At 46.0% G+C, this 18,935-nt stretch overlaps 19 non-coding genes across 19 annotated transcripts; 10 read left to right on the forward strand and 9 right to left on the reverse strand.

Annotated features, from left to right (window-relative positions):
- Nucleotides 1-229: 229 nt before the first annotated feature.
- On the reverse strand, nt 230-341 carry trnal-caa (transfer RNA leucine (anticodon CAA)). The gene is made up of 2 exons: nt 304-341; nt 230-275 (listed from the first exon to the last, which is right to left on the reverse strand). It is a non-coding gene; the product is annotated as a tRNA-Leu (tRNA).
- Nucleotides 342-485: 144 nt separating this feature from the next.
- On the forward strand, nt 486-558 carry trnar-ccu (transfer RNA arginine (anticodon CCU)). Its single transcript has one exon. It is a non-coding gene; the product is annotated as a tRNA-Arg (tRNA).
- Nucleotides 559-4,330: 3,772 nt separating this feature from the next.
- On the forward strand, nt 4,331-4,403 carry trnar-ccu (transfer RNA arginine (anticodon CCU)). Its single transcript has one exon. It is a non-coding gene; the product is annotated as a tRNA-Arg (tRNA).
- A 1,186-nt stretch (nt 4,404-5,589) lies between these two features.
- Nucleotides 5,590-5,701, reverse strand: trnal-caa (transfer RNA leucine (anticodon CAA)). The gene is made up of 2 exons: nt 5,664-5,701; nt 5,590-5,635 (listed from the first exon to the last, which is right to left on the reverse strand). It is a non-coding gene; the product is annotated as a tRNA-Leu (tRNA).
- Nucleotides 5,702-5,845: 144 nt separating this feature from the next.
- trnar-ccu (transfer RNA arginine (anticodon CCU)) lies at nt 5,846-5,918 on the forward strand. Its single transcript has one exon. It is a non-coding gene; the product is annotated as a tRNA-Arg (tRNA).
- A 1,436-nt stretch (nt 5,919-7,354) lies between these two features.
- Nucleotides 7,355-7,466, reverse strand: trnal-caa (transfer RNA leucine (anticodon CAA)). Its single transcript has 2 exons — nt 7,429-7,466; nt 7,355-7,400 (listed from the first exon to the last, which is right to left on the reverse strand). It is a non-coding gene; the product is annotated as a tRNA-Leu (tRNA).
- Nucleotides 7,467-7,610: 144 nt separating this feature from the next.
- trnar-ccu (transfer RNA arginine (anticodon CCU)) lies at nt 7,611-7,683 on the forward strand. Its single transcript has one exon. It is a non-coding gene; the product is annotated as a tRNA-Arg (tRNA).
- A 1,476-nt stretch (nt 7,684-9,159) lies between these two features.
- trnal-caa (transfer RNA leucine (anticodon CAA)) lies at nt 9,160-9,271 on the reverse strand. The gene is made up of 2 exons: nt 9,234-9,271; nt 9,160-9,205 (listed from the first exon to the last, which is right to left on the reverse strand). It is a non-coding gene; the product is annotated as a tRNA-Leu (tRNA).
- Nucleotides 9,272-9,415: 144 nt separating this feature from the next.
- On the forward strand, nt 9,416-9,488 carry trnar-ccu (transfer RNA arginine (anticodon CCU)). Its single transcript has one exon. It is a non-coding gene; the product is annotated as a tRNA-Arg (tRNA).
- Nucleotides 9,489-10,964: 1,476 nt separating this feature from the next.
- Nucleotides 10,965-11,076, reverse strand: trnal-caa (transfer RNA leucine (anticodon CAA)). Its single transcript has 2 exons — nt 11,039-11,076; nt 10,965-11,010 (listed from the first exon to the last, which is right to left on the reverse strand). It is a non-coding gene; the product is annotated as a tRNA-Leu (tRNA).
- A 144-nt stretch (nt 11,077-11,220) lies between these two features.
- On the forward strand, nt 11,221-11,293 carry trnar-ccu (transfer RNA arginine (anticodon CCU)). Its single transcript has one exon. It is a non-coding gene; the product is annotated as a tRNA-Arg (tRNA).
- Nucleotides 11,294-12,769: 1,476 nt separating this feature from the next.
- On the reverse strand, nt 12,770-12,881 carry trnal-caa (transfer RNA leucine (anticodon CAA)). Its single transcript has 2 exons — nt 12,844-12,881; nt 12,770-12,815 (listed from the first exon to the last, which is right to left on the reverse strand). It is a non-coding gene; the product is annotated as a tRNA-Leu (tRNA).
- A 144-nt stretch (nt 12,882-13,025) lies between these two features.
- On the forward strand, nt 13,026-13,098 carry trnar-ccu (transfer RNA arginine (anticodon CCU)). The gene has a single exon. It is a non-coding gene; the product is annotated as a tRNA-Arg (tRNA).
- A 1,476-nt stretch (nt 13,099-14,574) lies between these two features.
- On the reverse strand, nt 14,575-14,686 carry trnal-caa (transfer RNA leucine (anticodon CAA)). Its single transcript has 2 exons — nt 14,649-14,686; nt 14,575-14,620 (listed from the first exon to the last, which is right to left on the reverse strand). It is a non-coding gene; the product is annotated as a tRNA-Leu (tRNA).
- Nucleotides 14,687-14,830: 144 nt separating this feature from the next.
- On the forward strand, nt 14,831-14,903 carry trnar-ccu (transfer RNA arginine (anticodon CCU)). Its single transcript has one exon. It is a non-coding gene; the product is annotated as a tRNA-Arg (tRNA).
- Nucleotides 14,904-16,379: 1,476 nt separating this feature from the next.
- Nucleotides 16,380-16,491, reverse strand: trnal-caa (transfer RNA leucine (anticodon CAA)). The gene is made up of 2 exons: nt 16,454-16,491; nt 16,380-16,425 (listed from the first exon to the last, which is right to left on the reverse strand). It is a non-coding gene; the product is annotated as a tRNA-Leu (tRNA).
- Nucleotides 16,492-16,635: 144 nt separating this feature from the next.
- On the forward strand, nt 16,636-16,708 carry trnar-ccu (transfer RNA arginine (anticodon CCU)). The gene has a single exon. It is a non-coding gene; the product is annotated as a tRNA-Arg (tRNA).
- Nucleotides 16,709-18,184: 1,476 nt separating this feature from the next.
- trnal-caa (transfer RNA leucine (anticodon CAA)) lies at nt 18,185-18,296 on the reverse strand. Its single transcript has 2 exons — nt 18,259-18,296; nt 18,185-18,230 (listed from the first exon to the last, which is right to left on the reverse strand). It is a non-coding gene; the product is annotated as a tRNA-Leu (tRNA).
- Nucleotides 18,297-18,440: 144 nt separating this feature from the next.
- On the forward strand, nt 18,441-18,513 carry trnar-ccu (transfer RNA arginine (anticodon CCU)). Its single transcript has one exon. It is a non-coding gene; the product is annotated as a tRNA-Arg (tRNA).
- Nucleotides 18,514-18,935: the final 422 nt, after the last annotated feature.

Genomic DNA, 18,935 nt, shown 5'->3' on the forward strand with positions numbered 1-18,935 from the left:
GAGAGAGTATGAAATTGGCACATTCAGATCCACCCATTGCCTACGTGATGTTAATGAAAGAATTAATTCAGAGCATGTTGTGGGAAATGAGATTCGTTCCTAGGAGAAAGTTTGAAATTGGCCCTTTCAGATGTTCCAATTGATGACAGTGCTTACATTTGAAAACTTGTTGTGAATGAGATTTGCACCAGAACTATGATAGTTTCATTATGCCTCGCCAAAAACCTTCTGTCAGAAGTGGGATTTGAACCCACGCCTCCATTGGGAGACCAGAAACCTCACAAACTGAGAAGGTCGGACAACCTTGAGCCTGGCGCCTTAGACCGCTCGGCCATTCTGACAAGGCTCATACATCCTAAAACTGATGTTACCGTGTCCAAAGTCATGTCAGTTCTCTGTTCTCCCAACATGTCATGCAATCCATTGTAGCATGTCTGTGTTTGTTGATGTTCCAACAGAACATGGTCCATGATCGTCACCCCAAAGCCCCAGTGGCCTAATGGATAAGGCACTGGCCTCCTAAGCCAGGGATTGTGGGTTCGAGTCCCATCTGGGGTGCGCTTCAGCAGAGTGGCGCAGCGGAAGCGTGCTGGGCCCATAACCCAGAGGTCGATGGATCGAAACCATCCTCTGCTAAGAGCCCTTTTCTTGAAGGCTTGCATGGCTCTGGCTCTGAGAAAAGGCTGGCAGAATGTTATCCCGTTTTCACCATAATTGGAAAGGCAGCTGTTCTTTATTTCTTAATTGCAAGTTTATTCAAGACACCTGAATCATTGGCATGGTGCCAACAGTCTACATCAGAGTGGCCTGCTTTGCCAGGGCCTGTAGGTTGAGTCGTGTCCGGGCTGTGCTCGAGCAGAGTGGCGCAGCGGAAGCGTGCTGGGCCCATAACCCAGAGGTCGATGGATCGAAACCATCCTCTGCTAGGTGTACTTTTATTAAAAGCCTGCATGGCTCCGGCTCTGAGAAAACGCTGACAAAACATTACGTCGTTACACCACGTGTCCTCGTCATTGGAAAGGCAGCTGTACCTTATTTCTTAATTACGAGTTTTTCAAGACACCTGAATCCTTGGCATGATGCCAAAATTCTACATCAGTGTGGCCTTCTTAGCTAGGGACGCTAGGTGGAGTCGTGCCCTGGAGCGTGTAAGCAGAGTGGCGCAGCGGAAGCGTGCTGGGCCCATAACCCAGAGGTCGATGGATCGAAACCATCCTCTGCTAGCAGTCCTTTAGTTAAAAGCCTGCATGGCTCTGAGAAAACGCTGACAAGACATTACTTCGTTTCACCATGAGTCCTCATCTTTGGAAAGGCGGCTGTACTTTTTTCTTAATTACAAGCCTATTCAAGACTCCAGGGGCCTCATTTATCAAGCGTGCGTACGAACAGAAGTGTGCGTAAAGTGTGCGTAGGAACAGTTTTACGCAAAGTGTGGAATTTATCAAATTGCACTTATACGTAGAAATGTGTGTAAATATACGCACACCTCGGAGTATGCGTACGCAGAGCATCTAGTGGTAGAATAGCGATACTACACAGGACCGTCCATCCCCAGCGTTAAAAGAACACTTTGCCTATTTATTATCCACCCCAAGGTGTTAAAAATGATTACTGTTAATAAAGTAACTGCAAATCAGTGTTGAAGTTAATTAATGAAATTAGTGTCTAACCCTATATTAGAAAGCTCCGTCAAATGCTTGGCTTATCTTGAAATATTGGAAGACTTGGCAAATCATCCATTCCGCCGGGAGCGCGTTTTCAGAGATCGCGCGATGATGCTGGTTATGCGGCTGTCCAAGGAAAGTTCTGTCATTGTCTGTCCTCCTACAGATTTCACGTCGGTGTGCTGTGACGCGTTTTTTTTTTTTTTTTTTTGGCTGATCATTTAATGTCAAACCACTTTTTTATTTCTAGAAGTGTTCTCATACCCAACGGAATTAATCTCACTGGTAACAAGTTCCCATGCAGATTTGTTTTCTTTTGTTAGTCATCCCTCCCGTACAAAGTGAACCAAACAGATGTGTTATTAACCTCATCCACCAGTTACTCAATTTCTATGTCTGTAAAGTTCCTCTTTTACGCTCTCTTTGCCATTATAGCGATGAGGGAAAAAGCACAACCACGTGACTTATAACGGGAGGTGTTGTCACCATATATGGTTCATTGGAGGCGTTTCGGAATGCAAATGACCATGAACGTGCACGAGCATGGTGCTTAAGAACAAGTGGGATTTATCATCAAGGATTACTTACTGATGTGCGTACGAACCCCGTGCGCACGTTTGATAAATCCCGATTTTTTTGTACTTAGGCACATTCTAAATTTCATTCGTAGGTACAAATATAGAACATTTTCTACGCACTGTTGATAAATGAGGCCCCTGGTGACTCATTTATGAAGCGCGCGTAGGCACAGATTTGATCGTAAAGTGTGCGTCCCCCAAAATCTACGGCAAAGTCCATATTTCTTAAAACTGTCTTTGACGTGGAAAAGTGCCTAGCGCCATGTCAGGGCCTGAGCAGGCGCACGCGCTATTGCTTGTCAGATTGCTGTAGGTATTTGGAAATATAAGCCATTTTTGCTGCTCTTAAAGGATTTAAACATTGACAGGCGCTCTTTTATATGTCAGTGGCATTAAAAAGGCATCGATTATAATTCCGCAAGTGTTCAGCTGCGCACAATTTCAAGCTCATTTACGATTTACAGATTTAAGGTCAGAAAATGAGGCCTACGCGTGCTTTCTATGGGTACCTTCGTTTTATTAATAACAAGTGTGCGCTTTTGAGAAAGGGGCCTGATCATCAATGCCATGGATGTGGCACATTTCTAGGAGAGAGTATGAAATTGGCACATTCAGATCCACCCATTGCCTACGTGATGTTAATGAAAGAATTAATTCAGAGCATGTTGTGGGAAATGAGATTCGTTCCTAGGAGAAAGTTTGAAATTGGCCCTTTCAGATGTTCCAATTCATGACAGTGCTTACATTTGAAAACTTGTTGTGAATGAGATTTGCATCAGAACTATGATAGTTTCATCATGCCTCGCCAAAAACCTTCTGTCAGAAGTGGGATTTGAACCCACGCCTCCATTGGGAGACCAGGGGCCTCATTTATCAACAGTGCGTAGAAAATGTTCTATATTTGTACCTACGAATGAAATTTAGAATGTGTCTAAGTACAAAAAAATCGGGATTTATCAAACGTGCGCACCGGGTTCGTACGCACATCAGTAAGTAATCATTGATGATAAATCCCACTTGTTCTTAAGCATCATGCTCGTGCACGTTCATGGTCATTTGCATTCCGAAACGCCTCCAATGAACCATATATGGTGACAACACCTCCCGTTATAAGTCACGTGGTTGTGCTTTTTCCCTCATCGCAATAATGACAAAGAGAGCGAAAAAGAGGAACTTTACAAACACAGAAATTGAGTTACTGGTGGATGAGGTTAAAAACACATCTGTTTGGTTCACTTAGTACGGGAGGAATGACTAACAAAAGAAAACAAATCTGCATGGGAACATACCAGTGAGTTTAATTCCGTTGGGTATGAGAACACTTCTAGAAATAAAAAAGTGGTTTGACATTAAATTATCAGCCAAAAAAAAAAAAACGCGTCACAGCACACCGACGTGAAATCTGTATGAGGACAGACAATGACAGAACTTTCCTTGGACAGCCGCATAACCATCATCATCGGCGCGATCTCTGAAAACGCGCTCCCGGCGGAATGGATGATTTGCCAAGTCTTCCAATAATGCAAGATAAGCCACTGTGTCAAGCATTTGACAGAGCTTTCTTATATAGGGTTAGACACTTATTTCATTAATTAACTTCAGTACTGATTTGCAGTTACTTTATTAACAGTAATCATTTTTAACACCTGGGGGTGGATAATAAATAGACAAAGTGTTCTTTTAACACTGGGGATGGACGGTCCTGTGTAGTATCGCTATTATACCACTAGATGCTCTGCGTACGCATACTCCGAGGTGTGCGTATATTTACACACATTTCTACGTATAAGTACAATTTGATAAATTCCACACTTTGCGTAAAACTGTTCCTACGCACACTTCTGTTCGTACGCACGCTTGATAAATGAGGCCCCAGAAACCTCACAAACTGAGAAGGTCGGACAACCTTGAGTCTGGCGCCTTAGACCGCTCGGCCATTCTGACAAGGCTCATACATCCTAAAACTGATGTTACCGTGTCCAAAGTCATGTCAGTTCTCTGTTCTCCCAACATGTCATGCAATCCATTGTAGCATGTCTGTGTTTGTTGATGTTCCAACAGAACATGGTCCATGATCATCACCCCAAAGCCCCAGTGGCCTAATGGATAAGGCACTGGCCTCCTAAGCCAGGGATTGTGGGTTCGAGTCCCATCTGGGGTGCGCTTCAGCAGAGTGGCGCAGCGGAAGCGTGCTGGGCCCATAACCCAGAGGTTGATGGATCGAAACCATCCTCTGCTAGGTGTACTTTTATTAAAAGCCTGCATGGCTCCGGCTCTAAGAAAACGCTGACAAAACATTACGTCGTTACACCACGTGTCCTCGTCATTGGAAAGGCAGCTGTACCTTATTTCATAATTACGAGTTTTTCAAGACACCTGAATCCTTGGCATGATGCCAAAATTCTACATCAGTGTGGCCTTCTTAGCTAGGGACGCTAGGTGGAGTCGTGCCCTGGAGCGTGTAAGCAGAGTGGCGCAGCGGAAGCGTGCTGGGCCCATAACCCAGAGGTCGATGGATCGAAACCATCCTCTGCTAGCAGTCCTTTAGTTAAAAGCCTGCATGGCTCTGAGAAAATGCTGACAAGACATTACTTCGTTTCACCATGAGTCCTCATCTTTGGAAAGGCGGCTGTACTTTTTTTCTTAATTACAAGCCTATTCAAGACTCCTGGTGACTCATTTATGAAGCGCGCGTAGGCACAGATTTGATCGTAAAGTGTGCGTCCCCCAAAATCTACGGCAAAGTCCATATTTCTTAAAACTGTCTTTGACGTGGAAAAGTGCCTAGCGCCATGTCAGGGCCTGAGCAGGCGCACGCGCTATTGCTTGTCAGATTGCTGTAGGTATTTGGAAATATAAGCCATTTTTGCTGCTCTTAAAGGATTTAAACATTGACAGGCGCTCTTTTATATGTCAGTGGCATTAAAAAGGCATCAATTATAATTCTGCAAGTGTTCAGCTGCGCACAATTTCAAGCTCATTTACGATTTACAGATTTAAGGTCAGAAAATGAGGCCTACGCGTGCTTTCTATGGGTACCTTCGTTTTATTAATAACAAGTGTGCGCTTTTGAGAAAGGGGCCTGATCATCAATGCCATGGATGTGGCACATTTCTAGGAGAGAGTATGAAATTGGCACATTCAGATCCACCCATTGCCTACGTGATGTTAATGAAAGAATTAATTCAGAGCATGTTGTGGGAAATGAGATTCGTTCCTAGGAGAAAGTTTGAAATTGGCCCTTTCAGATGTTCCAATTGATGACAGTGCTTACATTTGAAAACTTGTTGTGAATGAGATTTGCACCAGAACTATGATAGTTTCATCATGCCTCTACAAAAACCTTCTGTCAGAAGTGGGATTTGAACCCACGCCTCCATTGGGAGACCAGAAACCTCACAAACTGAGAAGGTCGGACAACCTTGAGTCTGGCGCCTTAGACCGCTCGGCCATTCTGACACGGCTCATACATCCTAAAACTGATGTTACCGTATCCAAAGTCATGTCAGTTCTCTGTTCTCCCAACATGTCATGCAATCCATTGTAGCATGTCTGTGTTTGTTGATGTTCCAACAGAACATGGTCCATGATCGTCACCCCAAAGCCTCAGTGGCCTAATGGATAAGGCACTGGCCTCCTAAGCCAGGGATTGTGGGTTCGAGTCCCATCTGGGGTGCGCTTCAGCAGAGTGGCGCAGCGGAAGCGTGCTGGGCCAATAACCCAGAGGTCGATGGATCGAAACCATCCTCTGCTAAGAGCCCTTTTCTTGAAGGCTTGCATGGCTCTGGCTCTGAGAAAAGGCTGGCAGAATGTTATCCCGTTTTCACCATAATTGGAAAGGCAGCTGTTCTTTATTTCTTAATTGCAAGTTTATTCAAGACACCTGAATCATTGGCATGGTGCCAACAGTCTACATCAGAGTGGCCTGCTTTGCCAGGGCCTGTAGGTTGAGTCGTGTCCGGGCTGTGCTCGAGCAGAGTGGCGCAGCGGAAGCGTGCTGGGCCCATAACCCAGAGGTCGATGGATCGAAACCATCCTCTGCTAGGTGTACTTTTATTAAAAGCCTGCATGGCTCCGGCTCTGAGAAAACGCTGACAAAACATTACGTCGTTACACCACGTGTCCTCGTCATTGGAAAGGCAGCTGTACCTTATTTCTTAATTACGAGTTTTTCAAGACACCTGAATCCTTGGCATTATGCCAAAATTCTACATCAGTGTGGCCTTCTTAGCTAGGGACGCTAGGTGGAGTCGTGCCCTGGAGCATGTAAGCAGAGGTCGATGGATCGAAACCATACTCTGCTAGCAGTCCTTTAGTTAAAAGCCTGCATGGCTCTGAGAAAACGCTGACAAGACATTACTTCGTTTCACCATGAGTCCTCATCTTTGGAAAGGCGGCTGTACTTTTTTTCTTAATTACAAGCCTATTCAAGACTCCTGGTGACTCATTTATGAAGCGCGCGTAGGCACAGATTTGATCGTAAAGTGTGCGTCCCCCAAAATCTACGGCAAAGTCCATATTTCTTAAAACTGTCTTTGACGTGGAAAAGTGTCTAGCGCCATGTCAGGGCCTGAGCAGGCGCACGCGCTATTGCTTGTCAGATTGCTGTAGGTATTTGGAAATATAAGCCTTTTTTGCTGCTCTTAAAGGATTTAAACATTGACAGGCGCTCTTTTATATGTCAGTGGCATTAAAAAGGCATCGATTATAATTCCGCAAGTGTTCAGCTGCGCACAATTTCAAGCTCATTTACGATTTACAGATTTAAGGTCAGAAAATGAGGCCTACGCGTGCTTTCTATGGGTACCTTCGTTTTATTAATAACAAGTGTGCGCTTTTGAGAAAGGGGCCTGATCATCAATGCCATGGATGTGGCACATTTCTAGGAGAGAGTATGAAATTGGCACATTCAGATCCACCCATCCACGTGATGTTAATGAAAGAATTAATTCAGAGCATGTTGTGGGAAATGAGATTCGTTCCTAGGAGAAAGTTTGAAATTGGCCCTTTCAGATGTTCCAATTGATGACAGTGCTTACATTTGAAAACTTGTTGTGAATGAGATTTGCACCAGAACTATGATAGTTTCATCATGCCTCGCCAAAAACCTTCTGTCAGAAGTGGGATTTGAACCCACGCCTCCATTGGGAGACCAGAAACCTCACAAACTGAGAAGGTCGGACAACCTTGAGTCTGGCGCCTTAGACCGCTCGGCCATTCTGACACGGCTCATACATCCTAAAACTGATGTTACCGTGTCCAAAGTCATGTCAGTTCTCTGTTCTCCCAACATGTCATGCAATCCATTGTAGCATGTCTGTGTTTGTTGATGTTCCAACAGAACATGGTCCATGATCGTCACCCCAAAGCCCCAGTGGCCTAATGGATAAGGCACTGGCCTCCTAAGCCAGGGATTGTGGGTTCGAGTCCCATCTGGGGTGCCCTTCAGCAGAGTGGCGCAGCGGAAGCGTGCTGGGCCCATAACCCAGAGGTCGATGGATCGAAACCATCCTCTGCTAAGAGCCCTTTTCTTGAAGGCTTGCATGGCTCTGGCTCTAGGAAAAGGCTGGCAGAATGTTATCCAGTTTTCACCATAATTGGAAAGGCAGCTGTTCTTTATTTCTTAATTGCAAGTTTATTCAAGACACCTGAATCATTGGCATGGTGCCAACAGTCTACATCAGAGTGGCCTGCTTTGCCAGGGCCTGTAGGTTGAGTCGTGTCCGGGCTGTGCTCAAGCAGAGTGGCGCAGCGGAAGCGTGCTGGGCCCATAACCCAGAGGTCGATGGATCGAAACCATCCTCTGCTAGGTGTACTTTTATTAAAAGCCTGCATGGCTCCGGCTCTGAGAAAACGCTGACAAAACATTACATCATTACACCACGTGTCCTCGTCATTGGAAAGGCAGCTGTACCTTATTTCTTAATTACGAGTTTTTCAAGACACCTGAATCCTTGGCATGATGCCAAAATTCTACATCAGTGTGGCCTTCTTAGCTAGGGACGCTAGGTGGAGTCGTGCCCTGGAGCGTGTAAGCAGAGTGGCGCAGCGGAAGCGTGCTGGGCCCATAACCCAGAGGTCGATGGATCGAAACCATCCTCTGCTAGCAGTCCTTTAGTTAAAAGCCTGCATGGCTCTGAGAAAACGCTGACAAGACATTACTTCGTTTCACCATGAGTCCTCATCTTTGGAAAGGCGGCTGTACTTTTTTTCTTAATTACAAGCCTATTCAAGACTCCTGGTGACTCATTTATGAAGCGCGCGTAGGCACAGATTTGATCGTAAAGTGTGCGTCCCCCAAAATTTACGGCAAAGTCCATATTTCTTAAAACTGTCTTTGACGTGGAAAAGTGCCTAGCGCCATGTCAGGGCCTGAGCAGGCGCAGGCGCTATTGCTTGTCAGATTGCTGTAGGTATTTGGAAATATAAGCCATTTTTGCTGCTCTTAAAGGATTTAAACATTGACAGGCGCTCTTTTATATGTCAGTGGCATTAAAAAGGCATCGATTATAATTCCGCAAGTGTTCAGCTGCGCACAATTTCAAGCTCATTTACGATTTACAGATTTAAGGTCAGAAAATGAGGCCTACGCGTGCTTTCTATGGGTACCTTCGTTTTATTAATAACAAGTGTGCGCTTTTGAGAAAGGGGCCTGATCATCAATGCCATGGATGTGGCACATTTCTAGGAGAGAGTATGAAATTGGCACATTCAGATCCACCCATTGCCTACGTGATGTTAATGAAAGAATTTATTCAGAGCTTGTTGTGGGAAATGAGATTCGTTCCTAGGAGAAAGTTTGAAATTGGCCCTTTCAGATGTTCCAATTGATGACAGTGCTTACATTTGAAAACTTGTTGTGAATGAGATTTGCACTAGAACTATGATAGTTTCATCATGCCTCGCCAAAAACCTTCTGTCAGAAGTGGGATTTGAACCCACGCCTCCATTGGGAGAACAGAAACCTCACAAACTGAGAAGGTCGGACAACCTTGAGTCTGGCGCCTTAGACCGCTCGGCCATTCTGACACGGCTCATACATCCTAAAACTGATGTTACCGTGTCCAAAGTCATGTCAGTTCTCTGTTCTCCCAACATGTCATGCAATCCATTGTAGCATGTCTGTGTTTGTTGATGTTACAACAGAACATGGTCCATGACTGTCACCCCAAAGCCCCAGTGGCCTAATGGATAAGGCACTGGCCTCCTAAGCCAGGGATTGTGGGTTCGAGTCCCATCTGGGGTGCGCTTCAGCAGAGTGGCGCAGCGAAAGCGTGCTGGGCCCATAACACAGAGGTCGATGGATCGAAACCATCCTCTGCTAAGAGCCCTTTTCTTGAAGGCTTGCATGGCTCTGGCTCTAGGAAAAGGCTGGCAGAATATTATCCAGTTTTCACCATAATTGGAAAGGCAGCTGTTCTTTATTTCTTAATTGCAAGTTTATTCAAGACACCTGAATCATTGGCATGGTGCCAACAGTCTACATCAGAGTGGCCTGCTTTGCCAGGGCCTGTAGGTTGAGTCGTGTCCGGGCTGTGCTCGAGCAGAGTGGCGCAGCGGAAGCGTGCTGGGCCCATAACCCAGAGGTCGATGGATCGAAACCATCCTCTGCTAGGTGTACTTTTATTAAAAGCCTGCAGGGCTCCGGCTCTGAGAAAACGCTGACAAAACATTACGTCGTTACACCACGTGTCCTCGTCATTGGAAAGGCAGCTGTACCTTATTTCTTAATTACGAGTTTTTCAAGACACCTGAATCCTTGGCATGATGCCAAAATTCTACATCAGTGTGGCCTTCTTAGCTAGGGACGCTAGGTGGAGTCGTGCCCTGGAGCATGTAAGCAGAGTGGCGCAGCGGAAGCGTGCTGGGCCCATAACCCAGAGGTCGATGGATCGAAACCATACTCTGCTAGCAGTCCTTTAGTTAAAAGCCTGCATGGCTCTGAGAAAGCGCTGACAAGACATTACTTCGTTTCACCATGAGTCCTCATCTTTGGAAAGGCGGCTGTACTTTTTTTCTTAATTACAAGCCTATTCAAGACTCCTGGTGACTCATTTATGAAGCGCGCGTAGGCACAGATTTGATCGTAAAGTGTGCGTCCCCCAAAATCTACGGCAAAGTCCATATTTCTTAAAACTGTCTTTGACGTGGAAAAGTGTCTAGCGCCATGTCAGGGCCTGAGCAGGCGCACGCGCTATTGCTTGTCAGATTGCTGTAGGTATTTGGAAATATAAGCCTTTTTTGCTGCTCTTAAAGGATTTAAACATTGACAGGCGCTCTTTTATATGTCAGTGGCATTAAAAAGGCATCGATTATAATTCCGCAAGTGTTCAGCTGCGCACAATTTCAAGCTCATTTACGATTTACAGATTTAAGGTCAGAAAATGAGGCCTACGCGTGCTTTCTATGGGTACCTTCGTTTTATTAATAACAAGTGTGCGCTTTTGAGAAAGGGGCCTGATCATCAATGCCATGGATGTGGCACATTTCTAGGAGAGAGTATGAAATTGGCACATTCAGATCCACCCATTGCCTACGTGATGTTAATGAAAGAATTAATTCAGAGCATGTTGTGGGAAATGAGATTCGTTCCTAGGAGAAAGTTTGAAATTGGCCCTTTCAGATGTTCCAATTGATGACAGTGCTTACATTTGAAAACTTGTTGTGAATGAGATTTGCACCAGAACTATGATAGTTTCATCATGCCTCGCCAAAAACCTTCTGTCAGAAGTGGGATTTGAACCCACGCCTCCATTGGGAGACCAGAAACCTCACAAACTGAGAAGGTCGGACAACCTTGAGTCTGGCGCCTTAGACCGCTCGGCCATTCTGACACGGCTCATACATCCTAAAACTGATGTTACCGTGTCCAAAGTCATGTCAGTTCTCTGTTCTCCCAACATGTCATGCAATCCATTGTAGCATGTCTGTGTTTGTTGATGTTCCAACAGAACATGGTCCATGATCGTCACCCCAAAGCCCCAGTGGCCTAATGGATAAGGCACTGGCCTCCTAAGCCAGGGATTGTGGGTTCGAGTCCCATCTGGGGTGCCCTTCAGCAGAGTGGCGCAGCGGAAGCGTGCTGGGCCCATAACCCAGAGGTCGATGGATCGAAACCATCCTCTGCTAAGAGCCCTTTTCTTGAAGGCTTGCATGGCTCTGGCTCTAGGAAAAGGCTGGCAGAATGTTATCCAGTTTTCACCATAATTGGAAAGGCAGCTGTTCTTTATTTCTTAATTGCAAGTTTATTCAAGACACCTGAATCATTGGCATGGTGCCAACAGTCTACATCAGAGTGGCCTGCTTTGCCAGGGCCTGTAGGTTGAGTCGTGTCCGGGCTGTGCTCAAGCAGAGTGGCGCAGCGGAAGCGTGCTGGGCCCATAACCCAGAGGTCGATGGATCGAAACCATCCTCTGCTAGGTGTACTTTTATTAAAAGCCTGCATGGCTCCGGCTCTGAGAAAACGCTGACAAAACATTACATCATTACACCACGTGTCCTCGTCATTGGAAAGGCAGCTGTACCTTATTTCTTAATTACGAGTTTTTCAAGACACCTGAATCCTTGGCATGATGCCAAAATTCTACATCAGTGTGGCCTTCTTAGCTAGGGACGCTAGGTGGAGTCGTGCCCTGGAGCGTGTAAGCAGAGTGGCGCAGCGGAAGCGTGCTGGGCCCATAACCCAGAGGTCGATGGATCGAAACCATCCTCTGCTAGCAGTCCTTTAGTTAAAAGCCTGCATGGCTCTGAGAAAACGCTGACAAGACATTACTTCGTTTCACCATGAGTCCTCATCTTTGGAAAGGCGGCTGTACTTTTTTTCTTAATTACAAGCCTATTCAAGACTCCTGGTGACTCATTTATGAAGCGCGCGTAGGCACAGATTTGATCGTAAAGTGTGCGTCCCCCAAAATTTACGGCAAAGTCCATATTTCTTAAAACTGTCTTTGACGTGGAAAAGTGCCTAGCGCCATGTCAGGGCCTGAGCAGGCGCAGGCGCTATTGCTTGTCAGATTGCTGTAGGTATTTGGAAATATAAGCCATTTTTGCTGCTCTTAAAGGATTTAAACATTGACAGGCGCTCTTTTATATGTCAGTGGCATTAAAAAGGCATCGATTATAATTCCGCAAGTGTTCAGCTGCGCACAATTTCAAGCTCATTTACGATTTACAGATTTAAGGTCAGAAAATGAGGCCTACGCGTGCTTTCTATGGGTACCTTCGTTTTATTAATAACAAGTGTGCGCTTTTGAGAAAGGGGCCTGATCATCAATGCCATGGATAAGGCACATTTCTAGGAGAGAGTATGAAATTGGCACATTCAGATCCACCCATTGCCTACGTGATGTTAATGAAAGAATTTATTCAGAGCTTGTTGTGGGAAATGAGATTCGTTCCTAGGAGAAAGTTTGAAATTGGCCCTTTCAGATGTTCCAATTGATGACAGTGCTTACATTTAAAAACTTGTTGTGAATGAGATTTGCACTAGAACTATGATAGTTTCATCATGCCTCGCCAAAAACCTTCTGTCAGAAGTGGGATTTGAACCCACGCCTCCATTGGGAGACCAGAAACCTCACAAACTGAGAAGGTCGGACAACCTTGAGTCTGGCGCCTTAGACCGCTCGGCCATTCTGACACGGCTCATACATCCTAAAACTGATGTTACCGTGTCCAAAGTCATGTCAGTTCTCTGTTCTCCCAACATGTCATGCAATCCATTGTAGCATGTCTGTGTTTGTTGATGTTCCAACAGAACATGGTCCATGATCGTCACCCCAAAGCCCCAGTGGCCTAATGGATAAGGCACTGGCCTCCTAAGCCAGGGATTGTGGGTTCGAGTCCCATCTGGGGTGCCCTTCAGCAGAGTGGTGCAGCGGAAGCGTGCTGGGCCCATAACCCAGAGGGCGATGGATCGAAACCATCCTCTGCTAAGAGCCCTTTTCTTGAAGGCTTGCATGGCTCTGGCTCTAGGAAAAGGCTGGCAGAATGTTATCCAGTTTTCACCATAATTGGAAAGGCAGCTGTTCTTTATTTCTTAATTGCAAGTTTATTCAAGACACCTGAATCATTGGCATGGTGCCAACAGTCTACATCAGAGTGGCCTGCTTTGCCAGGGCCTGTAGGTTGAGTCGTGTCCGGGCTGTGCTCAAGCAGAGTGGCGCAGCGGAAGCGTGCTGGGCCCATAACCCAGAGGTCGATGGATCGAAACCATCCTCTGCTAGGTGTACTTTTATTAAAAGCCTGCATGGCTCCGGCTCTGAGAAAACGCTGACAAAACATTACATCATTACACCACGTGTCCTCGTCATTGGAAAGGCAGCTGTACCTTATTTCTTAATTACGAGTTTTTCAAGACACCTGAATCCTTGGCATGATGCCAAAATTCTACATCAGTGTGGCCTTCTTAGCTAGGGACGCTAGGTGGAGTCGTGCCCTGGAGCGTGTAAGCAGAGTGGCGCAGCGGAAGCGTGCTGGGCCCATAACCCAGAGGTCGATGGATCGAAACCATACTCTGCTAGCAGTCCTTTAGTTAAAAGCCTGCATGGCTCTGAGAAAACGCTGACAAGACATTACTTCGTTTCACCATGAGTCCTCATCTTTGGAAAGGCGGCTGTACTTTTTTTCTTAATTACAAGCCTATTCAAGACTCCTGGTGACTCATTTATGAAGCGCGCGTAGGCACAGATTTGATCGTAAAGTGTGCGTCCCCCAAAATTTACGGCAAAGTCCATATTTCTTAAAACTGTCTTTGACGTGGAAAAGTGCCTAGCGCCATGTCAGGGCCTGAGCAGGCGCAGGCGCTATTGCTTGTCAGATTGCTGTAGGTATTTGGAAATATAAGCCATTTTTGCTGCTCTTAAAGGATTTAAACATTGACAGGCGCTCTTTTATATGTCAGTGGCATTAAAAAGGCATCGATTATAATTCCGCAAGTGTTCAGCTGCGCACAATTTCAAGCTCATTTACGATTTACAGATTTAAGGTCAGAAAATGAGGCCTACGCGTGCTTTCTATGGGTACCTTCGTTTTATTAATAACAAGTGTGCGCTTTTGAGAAAGGGGCCTGATCATCAATGCCATGGATGTGGCACATTTCTAGGAGAGAGTATGAAATTGGCACATTCAGATCCACCCATTGCCTACGTGATGTTAATGAAAGAATTAATTCAGAGCATGTTGTGGGAAATGAGATTCGTTCCTAGGAGAAAGTTTGAAATTGGCCCTTTCAGATGTTCCAATTGATGACAGTGCTTACATTTGAAAACTTGTTGTGAATGAGATTTGCACCAGAACTATGATAGTTTCATCATGCCTCGCCAAAAACCTTCTGTCAGAAGTGGGATTTGAACCCACGCCTCCATTGGGAGACCAGAAACCTCACAAACTGAGAAGGTCGGACAACCTTGAGTCTGGCGCCTTAGACCGCTCGGCCATTCTGACACGGCTCATACATCCTAAAACTGATGTTACCGTGTCCAAAGTCATGTCAGTTCTCTGTTCTCCCAACATGTCATGCAATCCATTGTAGCATGTCTGTGTTTGTTGATGTTCCAACAGAACATGGTCCATGATCGTCACCCCAAAGCCCCAGTGGCCTAATGGATAAGGCACTGGCCTCCTAAGCCAGGGATTGTGGGTTCGAGTCCCATCTGGGGTGCCCTTCAGCAGAGTGGCGCAGCGGAAGCGTGCTGGGCCCATAACCCAGAGGTCGATGGATCGAAACCATCCTCTGCTAAGAGCCCTTTTCTTGAAGGCTTGCATGGCTCTGGCTCTAGGAAAAGGCTGGCAGAATGTTATCCAGTTTTCACCATAATTGGAAAGGCAGCTGTTCTTTATTTCTTAATTGCAAGTTTATTCAAGACACCTGAATCATTGGCATGGTGCCAACAGTCTACATCAGAGTGGCCTGCTTTGCCAGGGCCTGTAGGTTGAGTCGTGTCCGGGCTGTGCTCAAGCAGAGTGGCGCAGCGGAAGCGTGCTGGGCCCATAACCCAGAGGTCGATGGATCGAAACCATCCTCTGCTAGGTGTACTTTTATTAAAAGCCTGCATGGCTCCGGCTCTGAGAAAACGCTGACAAAACATTACATCATTACACCACGTGTCCTCGTCATTGGAAAGGCAGCTGTACCTTATTTCTTAATTACGAGTTTTTCAAGACACCTGAATCCTTGGCATGATGCCAAAATTCTACATCAGTGTGGCCTTCTTAGCTAGGGACGCTAGGTGGAGTCGTGCCCTGGAGCGTGTAAGCAGAGTGGCGCAGCGGAAGCGTGCTGGGCCCATAACCCAGAGGTCGATGGATCGAAACCATCCTCTGCTAGCAGTCCTTTAGTTAAAAGCCTGCATGGCTCTGAGAAAACGCTGACAAGACATTACTTCGTTTCACCATGAGTCCTCATCTTTGGAAAGGCGGCTGTACTTTTTTTCTTAATTACAAGCCTATTCAAGACTCCTGGTGACTCATTTATGAAGCGCGCGTAGGCACAGATTTGATCGTAAAGTGTGCGTCCCCCAAAATTTACGGCAAAGTCCATATTTCTTAAAACTGTCTTTGACGTGGAAAAGTGCCTAGCGCCATGTCAGGGCCTGAGCAGGCGCAGGCGCTATTGCTTGTCAGATTGCTGTAGGTATTTGGAAATATAAGCCATTTTTGCTGCTCTTAAAGGATTTAAACATTGACAGGCGCTCTTTTATATGTCAGTGGCATTAAAAAGGCATCGATTATAATTCCGCAGGTGTTCAGCTGCGCACAATTTCAAGCTCATTTACGATTTACAGATTTAAGGTCAGAAAATGAGGCCTACGCGTGCTTTCTATGGGTACCTTCGTTTTATTAATAACAAGTGTGCGCTTTTGAGAAAGGGGCCTGATCATCAATGCCATGGATAAGGCACATTTCTAGGAGAGAGTATGAAATTGGCACATTCAGATCCACCCATTGCCTACGTGATGTTAATGAAAGAATTAATTCAGAGCATGTTGTGGGAAATGAGATTCGTTCCTAGGAGAAAGTTTGAAATTGGCCCTTTCAGATGTTCCAATTGATGACAGTGCTTACATTTGAAAACTTGTTGTGAATGAGATTTGCACCAGAACTATGATAGTTTCATCATGCCTCGCCAAAAACCTTCTGTCAGAAGTGGGATTTGAACCCACGCCTCCATTGGGAGACCAGAAACCTCACAAACTGAGAAGGTCGGACAACCTTGAGTCTGGCGCCTTAGACCGCTCGGCCATTCTGACACGGCTCATACATCCTAAAACTGATGTTACCGTGTCCAAAGTCATGTCAGTTCTCTGTTCTCCCAACATGTCATGCAATCCATTGTAGCATGTCTGTGTTTGTTGATGTTCCAACAGAACATGGTCCATGATCGTCACCCCAAAGCCCCAGTGGCCTAATGGATAAGGCACTGGCCTCCTAAGCCAGGGATTGTGGGTTCGAGTCCCATCTGGGGTGCCCTTCAGCAGAGTGGTGCAGCGGAAGCGTGCTGGGCCCATAACGCAGAGGGCGATGGATCGAAACCATCCTCTGCTAAGAGCCCTTTTCTTGAAGGCTTGCATGGCTCTGGCTCTAGGAAAAGGCTGGCAGAATGTTATCCAGTTTTCACCATAATTGGAAAGGCAGCTGTTCTTTATTTCTTAATTGCAAGTTTATTCAAGACACCTGAATCATTGGCATGGTGCCAACAGTCTACATCAGAGTGGCCTGCTTTGCCAGGGCCTGTAGGTTGAGTCGTGTCCGGGCTGTGCTCAAGCAGAGTGGCGCAGCGGAAGCGTGCTGGGCCCATAACCCAGAGGTCGATGGATCGAAACCATCCTCTGCTAGGTGTACTTTTATTAAAAGCCTGCATGGCTCCGGCTCTGAGAAAACGCTGACAAAACATTACATCATTACACCACGTGTCCTCGTCATTGGAAAGGCAGCTGTACCTTATTTCTTAATTACGAGTTTTTCAAGACACCTGAATCCTTGGCATGATGCCAAAATTCTACATCAGTGTGGCCTTCTTAGCTAGGGACGCTAGGTGGAGTCGTGCCCTGGAGCGTGTAAGCAGAGTGGCGCAGCGGAAGCGTGCTGGGCCCATAACCCAGAGGTCGATGGATCGAAACCATACTCTGCTAGCAGTCCTTTAGTTAAAAGCCTGCATGGCTCTGAGAAAACGCTGACAAGACATTACTTCGTTTCACCATGAGTCCTCATCTTTGGAAAGGCGGCTGTACTTTTTTTCTTAATTACAAGCCTATTCAAGACTCCTGGTGACTCATTTATGAAGCGCGCGTAGGCACAGATTTGATCGTAAAGTGTGCGTCCCCCAAAATTTACGGCAAAGTCCATATTTCTTAAAACTGTCTTTGACGTGGAAAAGTGCCTAGCGCCATGTCAGGGCCTGAGCAGGCGCAGGCGCTATTGCTTGTCAGATTGCTGTAGGTATTTGGAAATATAAGCCATTTTTGCTGCTCTTAAAGGATTTAAACATTGACAGGCGCTCTTTTATATGTCAGTGGCATTAAAAAGGCATCGATTATAATTCCGCAAGTGTTCAGCTGCGCACAATTTCAAGCTCATTTACGATTTACAGATTTAAGGTCAGAAAATGAGGCCTACGCGTGCTTTCTATGGGTACCTTCGTTTTATTAATAACAAGTGTGCGCTTTTGAGAAAGGGGCCTGATCATCAATGCCATGGATGTGGCACATTTCTAGGAGAGAGTATGAAATTGGCACATTCAGATCCACCCATTGCCTACGTGATGTTAATGAAAGAATTAATTCAGAGCATGTTGTGGGAAATGAGATTCGTTCCTAGGAGAAAGTTTGAAATTGGCCCTTTCAGATGTTCCAATTGATGACAGTGCTTACATTTGAAAACTTGTTGTGAATTAGATTTGCACCAGAACTATGATAGTTTCATCATGCCTCGCCAAAAACCTTCTGTCAGAAGTGGGATTTGAACCCACGCCTCCATTGGGAGACCAGAAACCTCACAAACTGAGAAGGTCGGACAACCTTGAGTCTGGCGCCTTAGACCGCTCGGCCATTCTGACACGGCTCATACATCCTAAAACTGATGTTACCGTGTCCAAAGTCATGTCAGTTCTCTGTTCTCCCAACATGTCATGCAATCCATTGTAGCATGTCTGTGTTTGTTGATGTTCCAACAGAACATGGTCCATGATCGTCACCCCAAAGCCCCAGTGGCCTAATGGATAAGGCACTGGCCTCCTAAGCCAGGGATTGTGGGTTCGAGTCCCATCTGGGGTGCCCTTCAGCAGAGTGGCGCAGCGGAAGCGTGCTGGGCCCATAACCCAGAGGTCGATGGATCGAAACCATCCTCTGCTAAGAGCCCTTTTCTTGAAGGCTTGCATGGCTCTGGCTCTAGGAAAAGGCTGGCAGAATGTTATCCAGTTTTCACCATAATTGGAAAGGCAGCTGTTCTTTATTTCTTAATTGCAAGTTTATTCAAGACACCTGAATCATTGGCATGGTGCCAACAGTCTACATCAGAGTGGCCTGCTTTGCCAGGGCCTGTAGGTTGAGTCGTGTCCGGGCTGTGCTCAAGCAGAGTGGCGCAGCGGAAGCGTGCTGGGCCCATAACCCAGAGGTCAATGGATCGAAACCATCCTCTGCTAGGTGTACTTTTATTAAAAGCCTGCATGGCTCCGGCTCTGAGAAAACGCTGACAA

Source organism: Paramisgurnus dabryanus, chromosome 6 (genome assembly GCF_030506205.2).
Source record: "Paramisgurnus dabryanus chromosome 6, PD_genome_1.1, whole genome shotgun sequence".
Taxonomy (NCBI): domain Eukaryota; kingdom Metazoa; phylum Chordata; class Actinopteri; order Cypriniformes; family Cobitidae; genus Paramisgurnus; species Paramisgurnus dabryanus.